The sequence below is a fragment of the Petaurus breviceps genome, unplaced genomic scaffold (genome assembly GCF_028583685.1).
Source record: "Petaurus breviceps papuanus isolate PSGF00001 unplaced genomic scaffold, PetGlider_PUasm1.0 187, whole genome shotgun sequence".
Classification (NCBI taxonomy): Eukaryota; Metazoa; Chordata; class Mammalia; order Diprotodontia; family Petauridae; genus Petaurus; species Petaurus breviceps.
In genome coordinates, this window is record NW_027185799.1 from 23,252,974 (window position 1) to 23,277,047 (window position 24,074).

Below are 24,074 nucleotides of genomic sequence, written 5' to 3' on the forward strand. Positions count from 1 at the left end.
AAAAAAAAAAAAAAAAAAAAAAAAAATATATATATATATATATATATATATATATTCAGGCTAATACAGTCCTAAGGTATAAAAAGATGTCATTCCCAAATGACACTGAGGTCACCTTTTCCTCTCCATTACCCCACACCTGCCCTGAATTCAGTAACTTTAGACAGCAGGGTCATTGCTTCCCATTTGCAATGTGACTCCTCTGGGTCACTCCAGGTCACCCCCATTCTCTCAACAATCTTAGCCTGACACAGAACACAGTGACTCTAAGCCTTCATCAAGAACATCCAGGGCCAAGTGATTTTTTTTTCCTATTTTACCAAACCCATCATCTTGCTAAAATGAACTGATTCACACAGGGAAACAGTCTCCAGTCTTTTCTTACCCTTAGAAGAAGAGGAGTTTCTACCTCTGGGCCCTGAGGGGAGTCTCTGTTGCTATTTTTCACTTTGTGTACTGTCATATTCCTGGTCCCAACCCTTGCATATTTTGTTTTGGCCACTGCTAGGCTGGCCCCCTGACCCTAGGCAGAGCTCTCCTGGGATGATTCCAGCCAAATCTCTCTGCCAGCATGGCCAGCTCCAGTTAATCTGAGCCAAGAAGGCCAGGTGCTGGGCAGGAAGATATTTAGTGTTTGGCTGGTGGTTCATATCAAACCTCCCCCTCCTCTGAGATTCATCCATCACTAGAAACTTCTCCTTCCCCTCCCACCCTCTTCCCTTATTCTTTTCATGAAAGCTCACAAAAGAAAAAAAGCCTGACCTTCCAGGAAGGAGAAACTTGTATTTTTTTTTTCTTTAAGAGCATCTAAATTCTTTCCGATTTCCTTTCTAGCAAGGGCCATGGAGATACCAGTTCTCACATAAGAGAGGTAGGGAGGCAGAGTGGATAAAGTATTGGACTTGGTTATAGTTAGACCCCGGTTGACATTCCACCTCTGACATTTACTAGCTGTATCTCCCTGGGCAAGTCACTTAACCTCACTGAGTTTGTTTCCTTGTCCATAAAAGGAGGTGATGTACTAGATAGCCTTTCAGGTCCCATCCAGCTCTAAAGATATGATCCTATGAGTGCAAGGATCAATTCACTGGGTCAAATCCATACTTCATCCGGAACAGCATTCTGTCTTTGAAAGTAGCTCCAACTCTCTTTGATCTTAAACAACCTTTAGCTCCTCTCCATGCCCTTCTTCCACTAACTCCACCCTGCTCAACACAGGCATAGTTTCCCTTGATGGCTGGTCCTGTCTACAGCACTCGTACCACAGATATGATGTGTTCTTCATTTCCTAGGAGCACTAATTCTATGGGCTAGTGGAAAGAGTACTTCAATCCAGGAAATCTGAGTTTGAATCCCGCTTGTTACTTTTAACTCCACCTACCTAGGCCTTATTGAATGCTCAAGGTCCCTCTCAGCTATAGACCATATGATCCTATGATCAGAAGCTTTAGTGTCTAATCAGGCAAGGCAACTATTCCTTGCTGTCTACATTAGAATGCAATGGAAATTCTCACTTCTACCCAATGCCTTGGGGGAAAACCAGAAAAGGAAAAACCCTGAGTGGGAGCTAGTCAGTGGAAACTTTTAAGAGATGCCTGCATCGCAAGACATAATTTCATTTCTCCTCACTCCCCCGCCTTAATAGACAAAAGCCCTTTGCTGTGCTCCTTATCACCTCCTCTGAGTTTCTAGAAATCTTTCATATCCTTATCTCAGTTGCACACGGCTCCTTGTAAATGGCTTTAAGAAAACATATTTGAGGCAGATGCAGCTCCATTAACACCTTCCCTTCATCCAGCTGTGTTAGGTAAGCAACCAACAGACTTTCCTCAAATAAGAAAACTTGCAGCTACTGAGAGAAAAGCCAACTTCTCTGGATGTACTCTGGGCCCACAAATGATGAGATGATGCCCAGAACAACTGCAGGCTAAGGGTGGATAAGGTTCAGTCAAAACCTTTGAGTTGAATTCTAGAAAGCCACCTTCTTCAATGGTGACATGCGGCAGTTTGCTGTCCCCAGATTCCATCTCTTCACCCTGGAGATCAGTGGGCTTCAAGAATAAGGAATGTGGGTTTCAGGAATAAGGAATCAGCCCATGTGTGTTTTTTCAAAATAAACTTTCATTGATTTTGTTGTTGTTGTTATATCACTTAAATTTCTCCCAGAGAAGTATCACATATAACAAGAAATGATTTTAAAGGAAAAAAAAAAAGGAAAAGAGGTAGAAGAGCAAAGCAAACAAAAAAAATCTACCCATACATGGAGTAAAACATTAAAAAATACATTAAAACAGCCTGAAAATATATGAAAATCATAAATGCATCTTCCCTCCCCCCCGCAAAGCTGTGGGGGAAGATGTCTTCTGTCAGCTTTTCTTTAGGACAATGTTTGTTCTTTGTAATTTTGCAGTATTCCTTTTCAATTGTTTTATGGTGGTTGCTATTTCCATTTTGCAGTCATTGTGTATACTGTTTTCTTGACTCTGCTTACTTCAGTCTTCATCAGTTCACAGAAATCCTTTCATGTTTTCTTTATTCATGATGAAATCAAACCACCATTTGTAAATGCAAAGCTGATGTTAGAAGATCAAATAACTATAAGCATATGTTTTGATACTTCAATAGACTTGCATTTTTTTGATATGTATAATCCCTCTGATACTGATCACAACCTGTCTACACTTTCCCATCCTATGCAGTTCTCACTCATGCCTTTGACAAATCCTACTAAGATCTACTCAAGGGATCAAGAAATCTACTCAAGGTCTTGCTGCGGTTCCTTTCATATTTTATCTCAGCTTATGTGGTATTGGGGTCCATCTGCTATATTTCCCTCTAACTACTAACTACTGACATCCTTTTCATGTCCTATGTGTCCTTGATGATAGAAAGGATACTGGTATAGAAGATAGAGTGGTGAACTTAGAGACAGGAGGAATTGGGTTCAAGTTCCACCTCCAATATTTATTAGCTGCATGACTGATTATTAAAAAGTCACATAACATCTCTGAAACTCAGTTTTCCCATATGTAAAGTGAGAAAAATGACTAATAGGATGATTTTGAGGCTCAAATTAGGTAACTTATAGAAAATACTGATATTTTTCAGTGCTATCTAAATGATAGATATTATCAAGGCAAAGACATTCTTTGCAGGATTTCTTCTTCCCAGATATTGTGATTATTAACAATATGATGTGATCTACTTAGCTCTACCCTTTCCATTGAAAGATTCCTGTATCTTTCTACCTTCTCTTGTTTCACTTTCAAATTTGATTATTCAGAGATCCTGCCACTCCATAATTTGCAGTCGTAAAGCATCACTGAGAGAATATTGGTGTCAAAAAATGAGCTTTCATGACAAGATCATCTAAACTAAGAAAATTTATACTATGATATTTGCTGATTTCAGAGCAAAGGTAGATACAGAGGATGATGCTGAAAAATAGGATTCTGAATTAAGAAAGGATAAAAGCCCAAAGCTTGTAGATTTTGCAACATCTGTGTCTGGACATAACAAGTATCTTCTTTAAGAAGAGAGTCATATTTGGTCACTCACAGAACCACCATGCTAACCACCACTGTTCTCTCTCACCTGGACTATTGTAACAGCTTCCTACCTCAACTTTCTCCCTACTCCAAGCTATCCTCTACTCAGCTTATGAAATGATTTTCTTTTTTTCCTTTTCTTTTTTTTTGTTCTTTATTAATTTGTTTGTTTACTTTTACTTTACAAGATTCAAATCCACAATTCCTTGAGCTTCTGAAGTGATTTTCTTAAAGTGCAGATTTTTCCATGTCATCCCCTACTCAATAAATCCCAAAGTCTCCCAATTACCTCCTGGATTAAACAAACAAAGAAATAAGTGAGTAATTAAATACATTTCTTTGTCATTTAAAGCTCTTTACAATCATGTTCTTTCTTATCCTTCCAGCCTTCTTATACTTTGCTCCCCTCCATGTACTCTAAAAGCCAGTTCACTAGCCTCATTGCTCTTCCTTGAATGTGACATTCCAGCTCCTGTCTCCCTCATTTGCCTTGACAGTCTTCCATGCCTGGAATGCTCTGTTCCTCTACCTCTGTCTCTTAGCTTTCTTGGCTTCCTTCAAGACTCAACTTAAATCCTACCTCCTTCGTGAGACCTTTCATGGTATCCCCTACCACCATCTCTATCCCCACCCTAGGTGCTAGTGGTTTCCTTCTGAGAATGCCTTCCATTTACTCTGTATGTATCTTATAATTATCTACTTACATATTACTTCTTGAAGGCAAAAACTGTTTATACTTTTATGTCCTCAGCACGTAGCTCAATACATGGCATATAGTGAATGCTTAATAAGTTCTTGTTAATTTAAATGAAATTATTTTAGCAGACAAAAAAATTGCTAATATGGCATCTGTAGTTACTCTCCTTTCTTTCTTGATCAGTGATGCCTACTTTATAAAATGCCTACTCTATAAAATATTTATAATAGTACTTATATATAAATTAAGGGTATCCTTGATGACCATGTGAGAAGAGAACAGACAAGCTTCCATAGATGGCTTTCTACAGTAGAACATAGCCTCACAGTTGTGCAATTGACTAATGTAGGAAATTCAAACTACCACTTCACTTATTGTTTTTCAGTTACTACCAAAAAAAAAGCATTTGATATGATAAATCATAAAAACCCTTTGTTAGTGATATATCTTCTATGCATGTGTTAAGATCATGAAAGATTTATTGATAGACTTGCAAAGATACTTTAAAAATTTTATCTGCTATCATTTATTAGTTTACTTGTTTATCTACTTATTTATATTCATCTATCTATCTATCCATCTATATCTGTCTTCTGAAACTGAATCTCTCTAACTTTTTCAGACTGAAAGTAAAGTTGTCATTCATGGGTTTGAATACTTTGCCTCTTTCTGACCTAGACCAGTTTACCTCTCATTAAGTAGCCTGGTAGCCCTTTGTTCCTAGGGGCTTGTGATACCAGTATTGGATTTAGTGCAAACACCAAATGGCTTTTATCCAATGGCAGCTCAGAATTCTTGAACTCATATTATCTGATAGCCTTGGATCTCTGGTAGCAGCAATTACAAAAATGTCCCATCATACTTGGTGACATACCTTCATGGTCCTATAATTGTTGACATCAAATGAGGCATAATCTATGGCAACACCCTTTCCAAGACATTTGTCATTGCCATGGAGAATTTACTGACCAAAGTTCAAGAGAAAGAGGGATTCCCTATAGATGGTGAGGTCATTTTGGCTCCTCTTTTTGTTGATTACTCTGAATTCTAGAAAGCAACAGGACTTCCTCAATGAGAGATCCACAACTATTTCTAAGAGATCTTGGTGATCCATATGGGAAAAAATGATGCAGATGAAGAATTCATTTGCCTATATTATGGTGGTTGGATGGGTAATCCATTAAGTAATCCATCAGTACACATATCTTGGACAGTCATTACAGGTGAGTAATAAACTGACAACAGAACTGATGAATAGGAGAATATACTGAATCCTATTGGTGAAATTGCACTCAAAAAATTCAAATTTGTGGGTAACCAGAAGGGCAGTGGAGAATGTAGGGTGGGTATACTTAGGTTGTAATATATTTGCCTTAGTGACTAATGCACAAGAAGCAGCATAATCTATATATCATCCAGGAAATATATGACCAGGAAGGCTGCTCTTAGAGCAGGATACAAAATGGCAGACAGAAAACATGAAAATACCTAGAAGACTTCCAGCAGAATTGAGTAGACACTTTGTGGAAGACCTGTGGGAAAACAGAAAAAGTGTCGTAGCAAGCCCCATCTCAGCAAACCAGTGGGAGATCATGAGCCCCAGTGTAGTGGAACAGTCAAATACCAATACCATCACCCCCCCCCCCACATGCCTCAAAATAGCCAGGGGAATGGCAGACTGAAGTTCTGAGAACTACCAAGTGCTTTAGCATAGCCACAGCAAACAGGCAGCAGTGGCCAAACCAACACATGCTTCAATGTAGCCATGGGGAAACACAGAAACACCCTGCCAGATACCAACTCTAGGACCCCAACTCAGCACCAGATAAGCTGCTGGATCCCTATGGCAGCACTCCCTACCCCCCATTCCACCCTGTAGCATAGAACCAGACATGAGGGTCCCCCATGGCCCTGAAGGCAACATCAGTCTAGCACCAGGTAAATATCCAGGGCCTGCAGCCCCTTGCACAAGAAGCCTGAAAGAACGACCCTTCCACTCTGAGAGCAGAACTCAAATTTTAAAAAGGAGAAGGCCAGAAAAGATGAGAAAAAACCACCACCACCACCACCAACAAAATAATCTGACCATAGAAAATTATTATGGTGACAGGAAAGATGGAGACACAAACTCAGAAGAGGACAACAATGTCAAAACACCCATGGGCAAACCCCCCCCCCCCAAAAAAAAATGGGAAGTAGTTTCAAGCCCAGAAAGAACTCAAAAAAGAACTTTAAAATCATTCAAGAAAGGTAAAATAAAAATTGAGAAAAGAAATGAGTGATGAAAGAGAATTATGAAAAAAGAGTCAACAGTTTGAAAAAGAAAATTGCTTAAAAAGTAGTATTGATAAGTGGAAAAGGAGATACAAAAATCCACTGAAGAAAACAACTCCTTAAAAAGTACAATTGGCTAAATAGAAAAGGAAGTACAAAATCTAAGGAAAACAACTCCTTAAAAGTTAGAATTGGACAACAGCAAGCTAATGACTCTGGGATATCAAGAATCAACCAAACAAATTCAAAAGAATGAAAAAAAAATAGAATAAAATGTAAAATACCTCATTGGAAAAGCAAATAACTTGGAAAATAGATCCAGGAGAGACAATGTCAGAATCATTGGACTAACTGAAAACTATAATCAAAAGGAGGGCCTCTTCACCATCTTTCAAGAAATTATTAAGGAAAATTGCCCTGATATCCTGGAACCAAAGGGCAAAATAGGCAATGAAATCTCCTGAAAGAGATCCCCAAATAAAAACTCCAAGGAACTCTATAGCCAAATTACAGAACTATCAAGTCAAGGCAAAAATACTACAAGTGACCAGAAAGAAGCAATTCAAGTATTGAGGAATCACATTCAAGATTACATAGGACTTAGCAGAGGCAAAATTAAAAGACTGGAGGTCATGGGACATGATGTTCTGGAAGGCAAAGGAGCTGGATTACAACCAAGAATCATCTACCTGGTAAAATTAAGCATAATACTTTAAGGGGGAAAAAAAGATCATTCAATGAAATAAAAAGATTTCAAGTTTTTGTAAGGAGATCAGAAGTTAACAAAAAATTTGATCTCTAATATCAAGTCCCACAAGAAGCCTAAAAAGGTAAAAGAAAACATAAATGATCCAAAGGAGCTGAAGTGTGTCTATATCCCTACATGGGAAGATGATGCTTGTAATACTTAAAAATGGTACCACTGATTACATTTAATATGATTGTACCTGTATAGCCTATATTGGATTGCTTGCTGTCTTAGGGAAGGGTGGAGGGAGGAAAAAAATTTGAAACTCAAAATCTTATAAAAGTGAATATTGCAAACAAAAAAAATGTTATAAAAAAAATTGTACCACTGCACATCTGGAAGGAATATACATAGACAGAGGCTATGGTAATAAGGTGAATTTGAAAGAATGACATAAAAAAATTAAGGAATGAGAAAAAGTACACTGAGTACAAAAAGAAAAGAGAGGTAGAATGGGGTCAATTATTTGACATGAATTATGAAAAACCTATTACAGTGGAGGGAAAGATGGGAGGGTGGGCAATGGGTATGGCTTGAACCTTATTCTCTTCAGTATTTGCTCAAAGAGTGAATGATATACACCATCAGTAAAATATAGAAATATAGAAATCTATCTTACCTGACAGGAAAGGAGAAGGGGAGGAGACTAAGGTGGGGGCTGGTGGGATTGATGGAAGAGAGGCAGACCAGGTGAGGTGGTAGACAGAAGCATAACACTGGTGAGGAGGGAAAGTGTGGGAGGAGAAAGAGGACAAACAGGAGGAAAAGCATATAGTAGAGTGGATCAAAAACTACAATATTTCAATATGTGGCTTACAAGAAACACACATGAAGCAAAGAGACATAGAATAAAGTGAAGGGACTGGAGCAGAATCTATTATGCTTCAGCTGAATTTTTTTTTAAAAAGACAGAGGTAGTAATCCTGATTTCAGAAAGCAAAAGTAAAAATTGACCTAATAGAGTTAAGGAAGGAAACTATATTCTGCTAAAAGCTACCATTAGACAACGAAGTAATAGCAACACTGAACATATATGCGCCAAGTGGCACAGCAACCAAATTCTTTTTTTTTTAAAGCAATTGGGGTTAAGTAACTTGCTCAAGGTTACATGGACAGTTATTTTGTGTGGATGTTAAGTGTCTGAGGCTGGGACCAATCCCGGGTCTCCTGACTCTGGGGCCGGCACTCTTACTCACTGTGCTACTTGGCCTCCCCAAGCAACCAAATTCTTAAAGAAGTTATGTGAGTTTTAGGTTCATGACTATATAAGAGACTGAGAGCATTGTGAAATATAAACTAGATAATTCTGATTATATTAAAAAGCTTTTGCACAAACAAAACCAATGCAACCAAGATAAGGAAAACAGAATGCTGGGAAACAATCTTTATAGCAAGTGTCTCTTATAAAGGCCTCATTTCTCAAATATATAGAGAACTGTGTCTAATTTTATAAGAATGTAAGCCATTCCCCAATTTATAAATCTCAAAAGATATGAACAAGCCATTTTCAGATGCAGAAATCAAAACTATCTATAGACATATGAAGAAGTGCTCTAAATCACTTTTGATCAAAGAAATGCAAAATAAAACAACTCTGAGATATGACTTCATACCTGTCAGATTGGCTAATATGACAAAAAAGGAAAATGATAAATGTTGGAGAGGATGTGGGAAAATTGAGACATTAATGCACTATTTGGTAGAGTTGTTAACTGATCCAACAATTCTGTAGAGCAATTTGGAACTATGCCCAAAGGGCACCCTAACTATGTATACAACTTTGATCCAGCAATACTACTTCTAGATCTGTATAACAAAGAAATTTACAAAAAAAAAATGGAAAAGGACCTACATGTGCAGAAATATTTATAGCATCCCTTTTCATTGTGGTAAAATATTGGAAACTGAGGGGATACTCATCAATTGGGGAATGTCTAAACAAGCTTGGTATGTGAATGTAATGGAACACTATCATACAATAAGAAATGATGAACAGGAATTTTTCAGAAAAACCTGGAAAGATCTGATGCAAAGTGAAATGAACTGAACCAAGAAAACATTGTACATGGTATCAGCAACATTGTGTGATGATGTACTATAAATGATTTGGCTCTTCTCAGCAACACAATGATTCAAGACAAGTACAAAGAATCATGAAGGAAAATGCAATCCACATCCAGATAAAGAAAGATGGATTATGAATGTAGATGGAAGCATACATTTTGCACTTACTTTATTCTTTTTCATGATTTTTTTCCCTTTTGTTTCTTTCACAAGTGTGACTAATATGGAAATATGTTTTACATGATACCACATGTGTAACCCATATCAAATTGCCTACCATCTTAGGAAGAAAGGAGGCGAGGGAGAAGGAAGAAAAATTTGGAACTCAAGATCTTGTAAAAATGAATGTTAAAAACTGTCTTGACATGCAGTTAGAGAAAAAATACTATTTAAAAAATAGCACTTACTTCCTAGAATATGAAGATCAAATGAGATAACATATTTAAACTGCTTTGCAAACCTTAATGTAATATATAAATACTATTATCTATATGTATCTACATATATTTCTAATATATTTTAAAAATATTTTTCTACTATATTTTGTGAAAATTCCCTTCCTTTAAAATATATAGAATGGGGGTGGTTAGTTGGCACAGCGAATAGAGCACTGGCCCTGGAGTCAGGAGGACCTGAGCTCAAATCCAGGCTCAGACTCTTAGCATAAAACTAGCTGTGTGACCTTGGGCAAGTCACTTAACCCCAATTGCCCTACCTTACCCTCTCCAAAAAGCAAAAAAAAAATTATATATATATAGAATAAAAAAAAACAGGAGAGAATGTGGTAGAATCTTAGTATCCTTTGTTTCCTTCAAGATTCAGCTAAAATTCCATCTATACAGTAGCTACAACAGCAATAATCTTTGTATAATGCCTTGAGAAGCACTTCTAGTGTTATCTCCTTTGATGTTTGTATTAATCCTCCAGTCAATAGTGCCATAGACCTCCACCCCCTGGAAATTACTTGGTATTTACTTTGTATTATGTACTTTGTATTTATTTAATTATACTTTATGTTTCTTTCCAAGTGAATGTAAACTACTTGGGGGCAGGAACAGTTCTATTTTTATTCTTTGTATTCCCAGAATAGTTGTACCTGGCACATAGTAGGTGTTTAATAAATGTTTATTGACTGACAGGCATTTTAAAAAGAATGAATGAACAAAACAGGATATTAATCAGCTTTTCTATTAGCATCTAAATTGGGATGGGGGGGAAGAGCTTTGACTGAGGGAAAGGATGCAGAGAAGGTAATTTTGAAAAGTAGTAGAGGGTGGGCTTAAAAAGATCACTGAAAGGAATTTCTTTTGAAGAGCCCAAATGCACTAGTTGCCTCTAGATATGGGAGTGAGAGGTGGTAGAAAGGTGTTACAGAAAGGGGTGAGGTAGGGGCAGCCAGGTGGCACAGTGAGTAAGAGCACCAGCCCCAGAGTTGGAATGACCTGGGATCGAATCCGGGCTCTGATACTTAGCACCACACCCAGAAATAACTGTCCGTGTAACCTTGAGCAAGTTACTTAATCCCAATTGCTTAAAAAAAAAAAAGTTCCTTATAGGGGCAGCCAGGTGGCTCAGCAAGTAAGAGCATCGGCTCCAGTGTTGGGATGACCTGGGTTCAAATCCAGGCTCAGATACTTAGCACCACACCCAGAAATAACTGGCCGTGTAACCTTGAGCAAGTTACTTAACCCCAATTGCTTTAAAAAAAAAAAAGGCACCTTTTTCAATAGGGATAAAGATTCCAAGCCATATAATAAAATAAAATCTCTTCCATTTTCTCCTCCTTCCCCTCCTTGCCTATAAACCAGACAAGGAGACAAAAATAAACAACAGATTGCCCACCTTACACTGTTGATACCAGTGACAATGCCAGGGCTTTTTCTCACTAATCCTTGCATGTGTTTAAGCTCTGAAGTTGCCTTCTGTTTTCTTAAAAGACAGCCCAGGAGCCTGGTGAGGTCCGAGTTTCTCTTTAAAAATGGAAAGCTGCTTCCACAGCCAATGAATAGGACAGAACCTCACTGGTCACTAGAAGTCTACTGACATGTGATAGAGGGAGTAAGAAAAATGCCAAGGTATAGGGAGAGGAAGAAAGAATGATGTGGTCACAATAGAAAGTTGGAGAAATACCAAGAAATCCAAAGATTTGGACAGAGGATTTTGCTTTCTGTTTTTTTTTTTAAAGATCATCAGAGAAAACCAACCATTTTAATCGAACAAAGAATAGAGACAGCATGATGCTAGAGAGAGAACAGACCTTGTGTTCATTAAGACTGCTTTCCAATCCAGGTTTCTCTGACTATGCAGAGGGCTCAGCAGGAAAGCATGATCTATCTGATGAGGTGACAGGGAGTGGAGCTTTTGTTTAGGATCTACTTGGCATCTGCCTAACACAACCATCTACATGTGCAAGCTGTGTAAGCCTGAGTTGTACACCTAACCTCTCTGATCCTCTTGGTATATACATACATATATAATACAGATAAATAGATATAAATTAAAATAATAAATAAATAAATGCTTATGAGGCTGGTATTTCAAGTATCATTTCCCTACTTGATCCTCTAGACTTTGCAGAGACTCTCAAACTTATTTGGCCTACTGCCCCCTTAAAAAGAAATTACTCAGTGGCCCCCTGGAAATTTACTTTCTTTAACCCTTTGACAATTAAAAATTATTGTGTCATTTCAAAAAAATATAAATGACACACTTTAATTAATTAATTAATTATTATTTTTTTTTTTTTGCTTTTTTGGAGGGCAATTGGGGTTAAGTGACTTGCCTAAGGTCACATGGCTAGTCTTTTTGTGTGTGTTAAGTGTCTGAGGCCAGACCCACGCCGCCCCCTGACGCACCTTAAATTTAATAACCAATTGTAAATTTGTGGGATTTTCCTGCGTTGAAATTTTGATGACACAGTATTGCATCATGTAACCATATACTATATGGCATATAGTATTATATTGTAAACAAGTCATTACACACACATATTCCTGCCAATGCATGCTGGACTTCCCAACGATGCATGACAGGCTCACCTGCCAACACTTGCTTGTTAAGCCCTGTTGGCAGACTTGATGGGTTATAACTTGCATTTTGTGCATTTATTTGGAAAATAAAATGATCACTATGACTTTAACTCTGTTACACAACAGATGAAACATGTACAAAATTTTTCTTCTCTTTTTTTTTCAAAATTTTCTTCTCTTCTTTCCTTATGCTTCCACTGCCCCCTTATTTTTATTCAATGCCCCCTAATTGCACCTGATCCTACTACCATAGCCCCCTGGATTGTTCCAGGACCCTTCAGGGGGCAGTATTTCCCACTTTGGGAACCTATGCCTAGAGGTAGCTAGATGGTACAGTGCATAGAGACCTGGGTCTAGAGATAGGATAGTCCTAAATTCATACATTTCCTCATATACTGTAGTGCCAACATAATATTCACAGAGCTGACTATGACTATAAGTATGCCAGCATAGTGCTCAATCGCAAAATATAATAGGCTCTCCATATAGAAAATAGAAGCAAAACATTTATTCAGATACCAGAAAACCAAATCCTAACACCAGGAAACCGAATCCATCATAGCCACAGAGAAGTTATTAAACCACAATGTGGCAGAGAACCACACCATCCTTTAGCCTTCCCACAAATCAACACAAACCTAGCTCTCACAGTAGGTGGCAAACGACCAACATTTACTCACAAGCCTGTCTCCCTCAGGTGCATCCTCTCCTCCCTCCATCTCTAACTGCTCTGACTTCTAGCTTCCTGTGGGCTCTGCCCCAGCCTTCAGTAAGCTCCTCAAACCACAAGCTCCATGTCATTACATTCAGGGAAGATCTTCAAATCAGGGAAGGTCTTCAAATTCCCTTAGGCTTATTGAGGCTGTAGGGAAGATCTTCAAATTACCATTACTGTTACATGTACTTAGAAGAGATATGGGCAGAGGCAGCTAGGTGGTGCAGTGGGTAAAGCTCTGGCCCTGGAGTCAGGAAGATTCATCTTCCTGGATTCAAACGTGACCTCATCTACTTACTAGTTGTGTGACCCGGGACAGGTTACTTAACTCTTTTTGCTTTCATTCCTCATCTATGAAAAATAAGCTGGAGAAGGAAATGGTAAACCACTCCAGTATCTTTGCCTAGAAAATCTCAAATGGGGTCACAAAAAGTCAAACATAACTGAAATGACTTAATACCCAGCCACATGTGGGCAAACCACTTAACCTCTGTTTGCCTCAGTTTTCTGAACTGCAAAATGAGCATAATAAGGGCAGCTAGGTGATGCAGTGAATAGAGCACCAGTCCTGGAGTCAGGAGGACCTGAGTTCAAATCTGGCCTCAGACACTTAACACTTACTTGGGCAAGTCACTTAACCCCATTTACCCCTTCAAAAAAAAAAAGCAATAAAATGAGGATAATAATAGACCCTTCCTCCCAGAGATGTTGTATGGATCAAATGAGGTATTATTTGTAAAGTGCTTAGCACAATACCTGGCACATAGTATATGCTAAATAAATGTTTCCTTTCTTCCTGTCTCTAAGAGTCAAGTATTTCAGGGTAGTGAATTAGATAAAAGAGTGTAGAAGTAGATAGAACCTGGCTACAAATCCTGCCTCTGACAGCTTACTAGCTCTATGACCCTAGATCTCTGGCTTTAGTTGCTCATCTGTAAAATGATTGGCCTAGACTTGATGAATTCTAAGGCTCATTCCATCTTCAAATCTATGATCCCAATTTACAGATGAGGAAAGTGGGGATCTGAATTGTTAAATAATTTGCTTATGGTCAACAACTAGTAAATGTTGAAGGTGGAATTTAAACTTGGATCTCTCCTGACTCCAAAATCAACCGTCTTGTCACTTCATCAACCAATCTCATTGTTTTGCTTTGGCTCACTCTTCTTCACAGACAACAAACTCAGAACTCCTTTTAACCTCAAGTAGTTCGGTATAGTCATTTCTAGATAAGTTTATAGTTCATTATCTCTGCCCGTACTTTGCTTAATAGCTTTTCTTAGGCTGTCTGGACCACCATGGTAAAGTGGACTCCAATGTCCAAAACCTGGAATTCCAAGAATCACATCTGATAGGGACATTGACACATTGACTACTGAACTGGACTGAATCTTAGCTCAGGAGAGGACTGAGACTTGTGAGTTGACAGCCAATGCCACTGTTATGATAATGTCACCCCCATTCTCTTAATGGGATTATGGCTGCCATTTGCACGGTGGAGTGGGCCAATTTCTATGTTTCTGTATTAAATACCCATAGGCAATAATCTCCATTATGGGCCAGTGACTTGGAAAATGTTATTATTAAATCAAAGCCATTTGTAATAAGAGTGGAGATTCATCTGCAACTGTAAAACTCTTGCTTACAGCTAGGCATTAAGAAAACAAACAATGAGCAAGTCTCTCCAAATCCAAGTCTTCCAAACTTTGTTCCCACATAAAACCTGTTTGGGCTAAATTTTAGAGTGGGGTGATATTTTAAATCCAAGTCATATTTTAGGGGTAAGAATGGTTTCTCATAGGAAAACTGACTCCTTTAAAGTCCCCAGTAACAGTAGAACCTTCATAGAGAAGAATCAAGAGTCTAGTACTGTTTACTAAGTTTGATTAAAAATCCATTTAGAAAGTAATATTTTTTTGAAGCTCCCATTTCTTCCACATTCACTTAGATTAGCAAAGATGAGATCTTTGCTTGTTTTATTCTTAGAGCATTCTATAAGTATGTAATTATATAATGTAATATAATAAATTATACATTTATTATGAGTAATTAAGATCATTGACAGTAAGCAAAGATTAGGAATAGTCCTGAGCCAGATAGAGCGAGAGAATTATTGTCCAGAGCTCACATCATCCACTCATTGCTGGCAGATAAAGAGTAAATAGTTTTGTATAATGTAGGAGTCCTGCAGTCAATTGACAAAAAGCCCTTTACCCAGAGCCATAACCTGCCATTTTGGTGCCCTGGGGCAATTTAGTGGAATTGGGGGAAGTGATATCCTGGAATACCAAAAGGATGCTGCTGAGAAAGCACCTACTGGGAGGGAAGAGGAAGGCAAGAAGCATGCCATATAGTATGCTTGTTATCTTAACTAGTTATTCTTGCTAACTAGGTCCTAAGCTTCAGTGCAGCTGCTAGGTTGCAAGTACTCTCAACATCAAATTTGAATGCCCTATGCCTGGGCACTATCCTCTAAGTTATAGATGAACTTTACTCCATCCAATGTCAAAATGACTACCAAAAAAAATCATCCCATAAAAAATACAAGGAGATGCAAGCCTTTGGTGTCCATCTTTATGTTAGTTTTCTATTAGTGTTACTAAAGGCTTTCTTAGAGAAAGAAAAAAATCATGCTGCCAAGTTTTATGGGAATTCTTATCCAATCTTATTTGGTGACCAAGTTTTTCCTCTCTTTTTCACTATCTTTGTCCTGTTCCCATCAAAGGAACCACAGGTTTTCTTAAGGATAGATTTCTAGGCAGCTAAATGGCATAATGGATAGAGTGCTAGATATGGAGTAAAGAAGACCTCAGTTCAAATCTTATATCAGCTACTTATTAGCTATGTGACCCCGGGCAAGTCACTTAACCTCTTTCAGCCTCAGTTTTCTGCGTCTGTTCAATGGGGATAATGGCACCTACCTTGCAGAATTGTGCAAATCAAATGAAATAACATATCAAAGTGTTATGTAAGTTCTAGTCATTATCATTATTTTTCTTACAGTGGTTTTTCTCAAAGGACTTAAAAGAACTGGAAACAGTTTCATGGGAGAACAAGTTGTCAAGGTATAGGTGATATTAATTGGTCAGATGCTACTTACTTTCTTCCTCGGTTCATGGATGAGCTTCATGGACCTGAGACCCCACAACTAGGGGGAATGATACAGGAAGGAATGGGGATGTTTCACAGCGGCAATGTGGAGGAAGTCAAAAGTTAAAATGATTGAAGGAAAATTGCCTTCCTTCCTATTTCCCCACTTCTAGACATACCATTTCCTTATAATTTGAGATTTAGCCATCCTCTCTTTTTTCATGATGTTGCTTGAGGACAGAAGTATATAATTGCATTTTTCAAAAGGGAAAACATGTAAGAAACATTCCATCAATTTCTCTTAGCTGTATTTGAGTCAGTGAGTTACAGTGGATAGATAGTGAGTTAGCTCAAATATGGGTCAGAAAGAGCGGGCTTCAAATACTGCCTTTGATAGAGATCATGGGCAAATCACTCAATCCATGTGAATCTCAGTTTCCTCATTTGTAAATAGGAATACTTTTAGCTATGGTACCTACCTGTTAAGGGTCATTCCCTTTTCTGCTTATGTTGGGGGGGGCGGACCAGAGAAGTAGGAGATTCGGGGGCTATTCCGCTAATCCCAAGTTTGGTGTCCCATGGAAAGGGGAAGGCATCTGTTCTCAAGTCACTAGTGTCCCTTCCCAGCCCCTGATCTCTTCCTTTTCTAAGAAAAGTCTTGAGAAGTACTAAGGCAAAGTTTCTCGATGCAGTGGTGAGATTCTTTGGTTAGAAGACTAGTGGGAGCCAAAGAGAAAGATAACTGAGAGACTATCAGGTTATTGTGGAACCACATTGTTTATTAGCAATAGTCATAGGTAGGGGAGTCATCAGGATACTATTGTAAGGTCCTGGAACCAGAATTCAAACACTAATTGGCTTGTGTGCTCCAACTCTATATTTCTTTTCATCTAGGTCAAACAGAATCTATTGTTTCTCTAGGAGAGATCAATAATGACTCGAGAGATGACAGATGTCAGGGGGAGTTCAGCCTGTTCAAGGGGACATGATATTCTAAAGGTGGGAGGAATCTGAGTGTTACTGTCTGTGGGTTCTTTATACCACCTCACAGGCTGTTGTGTAAAATGCCTTACAAATTTTAATGCCCTTTGTGAATGTCAGTGTGTTTATTTTGATCTTGCCTGTGATTTCACTGGTATTGGGAACTCTGGGGTGAGGAATTCCCCTAATGCTCTTTTTGGCGGCTCACAGTTAGTACAAAGAGAGCAGATTTTGAAGGCTGACTTAAACCTTTGTCTGCTTGATACTAAGGCTTTCTCTGCTCCTGATACATCATAGGACCAGGTGTCTGGTTTTTCTGTTGTTTTTTTTATTTCCTGGTTCCATTTTGATCAGAGCTAACACACATAAAGCAGAGTAGGCATTAATTCCGGATTTCCAAAAAAGAAAGGAATTGAGAACTGTGAGTAAAGCATTTAGTGTTAGGAGACCTAACTGGAGACTTTTATAAGGAGGAGGCAGGATTGTTTTGGGTTTTTCCCCGTCATTTTTTCAATGTTTCTCCCCCTTATATCTCTGAATATGGGCAGGCTTTTGCTTGATTAGGAGCCAGATCCTAGGAGAAAAAGGAGGGAGAAATGATGAGGCAGAATCTCCCATTGCCTTTGTCTTTGAACTACAGATTTTCGTCGCAGAATTGAAATGATGACTCTTTTTCGCTCTTAAATTTCCTCTGGGTCCAAATATCTGTGGAACGGTAATATCTGGCTGTTCTTGAAGGCGTCCCGTTACTGTTGATGGCAATGCAGTAATTGAGTAAGACATGCTTCTCTTTCTGTTTTTCATATGACCCAGGGAACACAAGCTGAAACTGACCTGAAACAAATATTCACACTTAATACCATATGAAATAGGAGCCAGGGACTCAGATGGATCTGAGAGATGAAACTGGTAACATGGTGGTCTTTGACTTTGGCTTCCCCTTCTGGGTTTTTAGTGGGTTTGGACACTTCTTCCTCTAACTGAGAGCGTTTCAGGAGGCCTGACAAATCCTATAATGTCATTTCATAAAGGTTATTCAAATTACTGATCTGTTACCCTGTAGGGGAATATGTCAGAATAATTTCCATTTAACTGGATTTCTTCTGGAAATAAAGACATGAAAGGCACTTGTCATAGACTTTATCTCTTGCAGAAAGAAGTGTAAGTTGTTGAAAAGCTACTGGGGAAAAGTGTTTCATGACACACTTCTTTGCCATGTGACACTTGGGCCTGAATCCCTAAACCTTGGGTGGAATATTAGTGTAGAACAAGGCAAAATAAGCAGGTAGAAAAATAATAGTTCCACTGGTTGAAGGTCTCTCTTCTCTCATGTCTGCTTTCCATTTATATAACATGTCTCAGTCCCTCCTGGGAATGACCTGAAGACCTTTTGAGGTAATCTGGCTTTATCCAAATATCCTATAGGCATTTCAAACTCAGGAAACCCACAACATCACTTACTGTCTTCCTCTACCTCCCTGCCCAAGCTTTCCCTTTTATTTCTGAATGCCCTTATTACTGTTGAAGGCCCTGCCATCCTTCTAGCCATCCATACTTAAAATCTTAGTATCAGTCCTGACACTTCCCTTGTTTACCTCCTATTTCCAATCTGTTGCCAAACATTGTAATTTCTTTCTCTGCAACCTCTTGAACATATCTCCTTCTCTCCATTCACATAGCCACCTCACTCGCCTAAGACCTCATAATGTCCCCTTGACTGTGGTGCTAGTTTTCCCATTGGTCTCTATCTCAATTCCCTATTCCAAACCATCCTCCATTAAGCTTCCGAATTCCAATGATTTTCCTCAAGCCTAAGTCTGACACCATGTAATCTTCCTGCCCAATAAACTATAACTCCCTTTTATCTCCAAAATCAAACATAAAATCTTCTGGTATTTAAAGCTCTTCACAACCTTTCCCTTTCCCACCCTTTGAGTCTTCTTACACATTACTTTTTCTCTACTTACTCCTGCCACTCTTGCCTACTTGCTGTATACACGTGATGCTCAGTCTCCTGTTTCCCGTGCCTGGAACACTCTTCTTCCCAGTCCCCAACCCTTAGGATCTTTGACTCCTTTCAAAACTCTGCTCAAGGTCATTTTCCTCCAAGAGGCCTTTCCTCGTCACCCCAACTGCTAGTACCATCCCCTCTAAGTTGAGCTTCCATTTATTCCGTATTTTTATTTTCTATCATGATTTACTGTAATGGGAATATAAATTTGTAAGATCTTCCCTGCCCCTAGGCTAAAGTGCACCTGGAGCCTGGGGTGGGAGGCTTGTTTTTCAGTAGATACTTCTTGATTGGCCAGTGAGTCAATAAGGTTGTTACATTCTCTGAGCCAGGAGAAGGCTATATAAGCCCTGATGTGAGGCTTTGTTTTGGGGGCTCACTTTGAGAAGCGTTCTGTGATTTGATATGGATTCTGGGAAGCCGTTGTCCAGAGCCTCCTGGCTTTGAAAAACCCAGATGTTGAAACCCAGATGTTGATTGGGTATGGATGTAATGGTTGGACAGTTTGGAAATCTGTCTACTTGATCTGTTTCTCTGACTTGATAATTCTGTGTATTCTGAAGTTCAGGGTGCTGACCTTTTTCCCCTGAACTAGGTAAATGATACATGTTTGACTGATTAAAGTAAACTTGTTAACCCATTTTGAGTTGCTTTCCTTTATCAAAGCAGATCCAAGAACCTGTGGTGGCAGCAACCCTGAGGACTCTTGGGGTGCTTGCTGCTACATTTACACACACACATGATCTCTTCCATTTGTATATAAGTACTTTGAGGGAAGGGACCTTGTTTTTGCTTCTTCAGCAGCAGCTGAATGATTGTTGACTAGTTGATTAACTATGGCTCTAAGAGACAAGAAAAGAATTAAAAAGTAAGAAGAAAGAAAAGACATTTTCTTTCAACAAAATAAGGATGAAAATGAAAAAGAAATTAAGATTTTTTTAAACTTAAAAAGAAAAAAATTAAAATTTATGGTGAATCCAAATTCCACATTTACCAAAAATAAGATTTAGCCTTTTCTCCATTTCAAATCTTGTAAGAGAGCTGTGAAGAAAAAAAAAAACAGTTTGACTAAAAAAAGTTTCAGATCTTTTTCTCTTTCTTGCCCACCCTCTGGTGAAGATGCTAATGAGCTGAGAAATGGCCTACCAGCAGGCAGAAGGAAAAAAAGGAGATTCTAATTCTCCAACTGGATAGCAGTCCCTGAATTATCAGTTATTTTTTTTTTTTTATGGTTAGCATTACTCTGCAAAGAAGCTTTTTTCCATGGCCCTCATTTGTTCTCTGTCTATGATTATTTCCACAATTTGACTTTTCTGGGTTTCAGTTTTCCCATCTCTAAAAAGAGAGGACTGTAGTAGTTATCTATGGTCCCTTCTAGCTCTAAATACTATGGAAATATTTACCTATGATCCTATAAATAACACAATATACTCTGGGTAAAATTTGGTTTCACAGCACTGAATCTTTATTCAGATGGAGAACAGACAGTCACTCAGCATCCCTGGATTCTAATACACTTGCCTTATCCACAGTGGATTCTTTCCTGAGTGTACCAGTGAACAACAAAATTAGAGGCCATGTTATGGAGGGTGGTAGTAGTACAGGGGGCACTTTAGGAACAAGGGGTATAGATACTCAGTACTCTGTCCTGGACCCTTTCTCTCTCTACTGTTTCATCAGTGATCTTACCAGGTCCCTTAAGTTCAATTATCATTTCTCTGTAGATGATTCCCAAATCTATTTATCTGGTCCTAACCACTCTCTTGAAACATACACAGACACACACACATATACATATATATATATATGTATATATGTATATTATATATATATATATGTATATTGACTTTAAAACACATCTCTAATGTCTCTGATAAATTGATTTACTGGTTGGTTCAAAGGAGATGTCTAAACTTTGTATATGCCTAATTGTATGTCTAAATTTGTATATGCCTAATTCATACCTTTGATTAATTGATTAAATGGGAATGCTCTTACTTGATAAAAAAAAAAGGTCACTATTAGAAAATTTTGTTAGTTATAATTATCCCTTCCACATCACAGGGGTAGGGGCATGGTGCCCCCAAGATCGGGAAAATTCACAAAAAAATGTTTTGACCCTCCCTTCCTACCAGAGAAGTCCGAATTGTTTCTTTTTCTTTTACTTTATTGTAAAATTTGGGTTGATATTATACAATACTATACATATGTTTTATGCATTTCTGAATTTCTAAACTTTTTTTTCTGTGTCATCTCCTGGCCTTCACCTGTCATCTGTAGCTTCCACAAAACTCCCTAAAAAATTCCCATTTAATTTCTTAGACCAACCCAAGATATATCCAAACTGTGATGGAGAAAGTCACGATGTGGAAAGTATAATTGTATTTTAGCAATCCATACACTTAATCTAGATCCTGACCCTACATCTTGAACATAATACTCAATCTTCAGTCTCTGTTTTTGCACTGACTGTCCCCCATACTTAAATGTTCTCCCTCCTCAAATCAAATTTCAACTTCTCTAGGAAACCTTTCCAAGTATTCTCAGTTGCTGATATTTTCCCCTCTGAGATTCCTTTCCATTTTTTCTTTGTATATATTGTATGTACTTAGCTATTTGTAGATTGTCTTCTCCATAAAATGTGAGCTCATTGAACACAGGAGCTGTGTTTTCATCTTTCTATGTATCCCCAAAACCTAGTGAAAAGTCTGGAATATAAGAAACATTTGATAAATGCTTGTTGACCTGCTCAAGGGCACCAGGCACCAGGTACTAGGAAGAGGGACAAGCTGAAAGTAACAAATATGCACCAAAGATAAACTTTGTCTACTTCAAAATTTCACCTAGGGCAAGCCATGCTCTCAAATGTTGTGTAATATTTTGGACAAGAGCAACATGCAACCGTTTGGCCACAGCAAAGACATTCATGGCATTTCTCATGGAACTCAGAGGATAACCTTAGAGCTTATCTAGACCAGGGCTTCTTAAACTTTTTCCACTCTTGACCCCCTTTTTGAATTTAGGCAGCTTTTCATTGGCATTTTGTGGCCTGAGGGCATGCACAGTACAAAGCATATGCTTTGTGTTCAGAACCAAGGCTACAATGAAGTTGTACAATGCACAGTCATAACCACCTCAGTCATTACACATTTGATTTTTAATTAATTTTGGCCATTGTGCATTCAGAAACCTTTAACTGTTAGTAAATTTTTCTTGATCCCATGTGGGGTGGTGACCCACAGTTGAAGAAGCGCTGAGTTCTAGACCAGTCCCCTAGTTTTACAGATAAGGAAACTGTCCTAGACAGGGGATGCCACAAAGGTAGTAACATGCAGAGCAATAATTTGAATTAGTCTTCTGACTCTTAAGTCTGCTGCTTTTTCTACTATACCAACCTTCCTCTCCTTCACAGGTTTCTTGGAAAACTAAGCTGAAAAATGATTAAAGTAGAATTTTGATCTTGGCCCAGTAAATCTAGTTCTAACTATGCTGCTGATAAGCTCTGAGACTTTGGGAGAAACAAAGCACAGTTTTTTCACCACTAAATGCTGACAGTATTTACGTAACCTCACAGGACCATTGGATGGAAAGTGCCTTGCAGACTGTAAAGACCTATCTAAATATCAAATATTATTAATTACAGCCCTCAGCCTGAATTTTTTAGGTACTAAACCTGTGGGTCTGTGCCTGGTGTTGTCTAGACTGACTTAGCTTCCTGGAGAATGAATGATTTTTGGTATTGTTGGTAAGATCTAATTTTCTACGACAATATTCTCTCTCACGCTTACTATGTGTTACCCTGGACAGTTTACCTAACTGTCATAAGTCTTAGTTTCTTCATCTGTAAAATGGAGATAAAAGAATACCTCCCTCATACCGCTGTGGTGAGGATCAAAGGAGATCATATAAAGTGCTTTGTAAACCTGAGAACCATATTGTTACCATCATTATTATTACAAAGAGTTTGGGGACATTTTATGATTCTTCTATGTACTTGTTTGCAAAAGGGCACTAACCAGAGACAAACTTACTAATTTTGACCTACTCTCCAAAGCCTTTAGGATCTGGTAGCATTTCCATTCCAAATATCTGCTAGTTCAGTTAGCCATAAATATTGTAAGACTGAAGACACCTCAAGGAATGGTTTAGTATGCCTAGTTTGCCAAAGAGCCATTGGAGACTCATCCATTGGCCAGACACTGTGAACAGAACTCCGGATTGGACCTGGAAAGCTCTGCTACCTCTGGTTAATTTCACCCTCCATTACAAAACTTTATGTACCAGCCCCTAAGGCAATCCCTAGCTGAAGAAAGAGGTCTTGAGTGCTTAATGACTATGGTGGCAGGTTCTTAATATCACCTCCTGTCTGGGAATGAACAGATCATTGCATTAACATTAATCAATAGGGCCTTCACTGAGGAACATGGTGCTTTCTTGTCATCAATCTCTCAGACTAGCAAGCCAGAAAAAGACAGCTTTGATCCCATCTGATATTTGTTATAATCCCTACCAGGAAGCAAATGAAGGCTGTGATGACACAACAGTAATGTCAAGGGAAGAGCATCTGACTTTTTAATTTAAAACGGGATTATTTTAATCCTACAACATCCTTCAAGGGAGATATTAGCTGGTATAACTTTGGGTCTTAGTTTTTCTTCCTTCTCATCACTAGGAAATGAATCTTGAACAAAACACCTTTTTAAATTTAAATTGGCAGCATCCAGGGGTACTGGGTAAGGTGAATTGAGGACTGGTCTTACAATCAGGAAGGCCTGAGTTCAGGTTTTGTTTTTGACCAATATTGAATACCAGATATGTACACAAGGCCAAGTAAATATATCCTTAGTGCTCCAGGCACCTCTCTAAGAAACATGAGTTAAAGAAAACCAAAAGAGAGTGTTTCTATTCTAGGAGTTT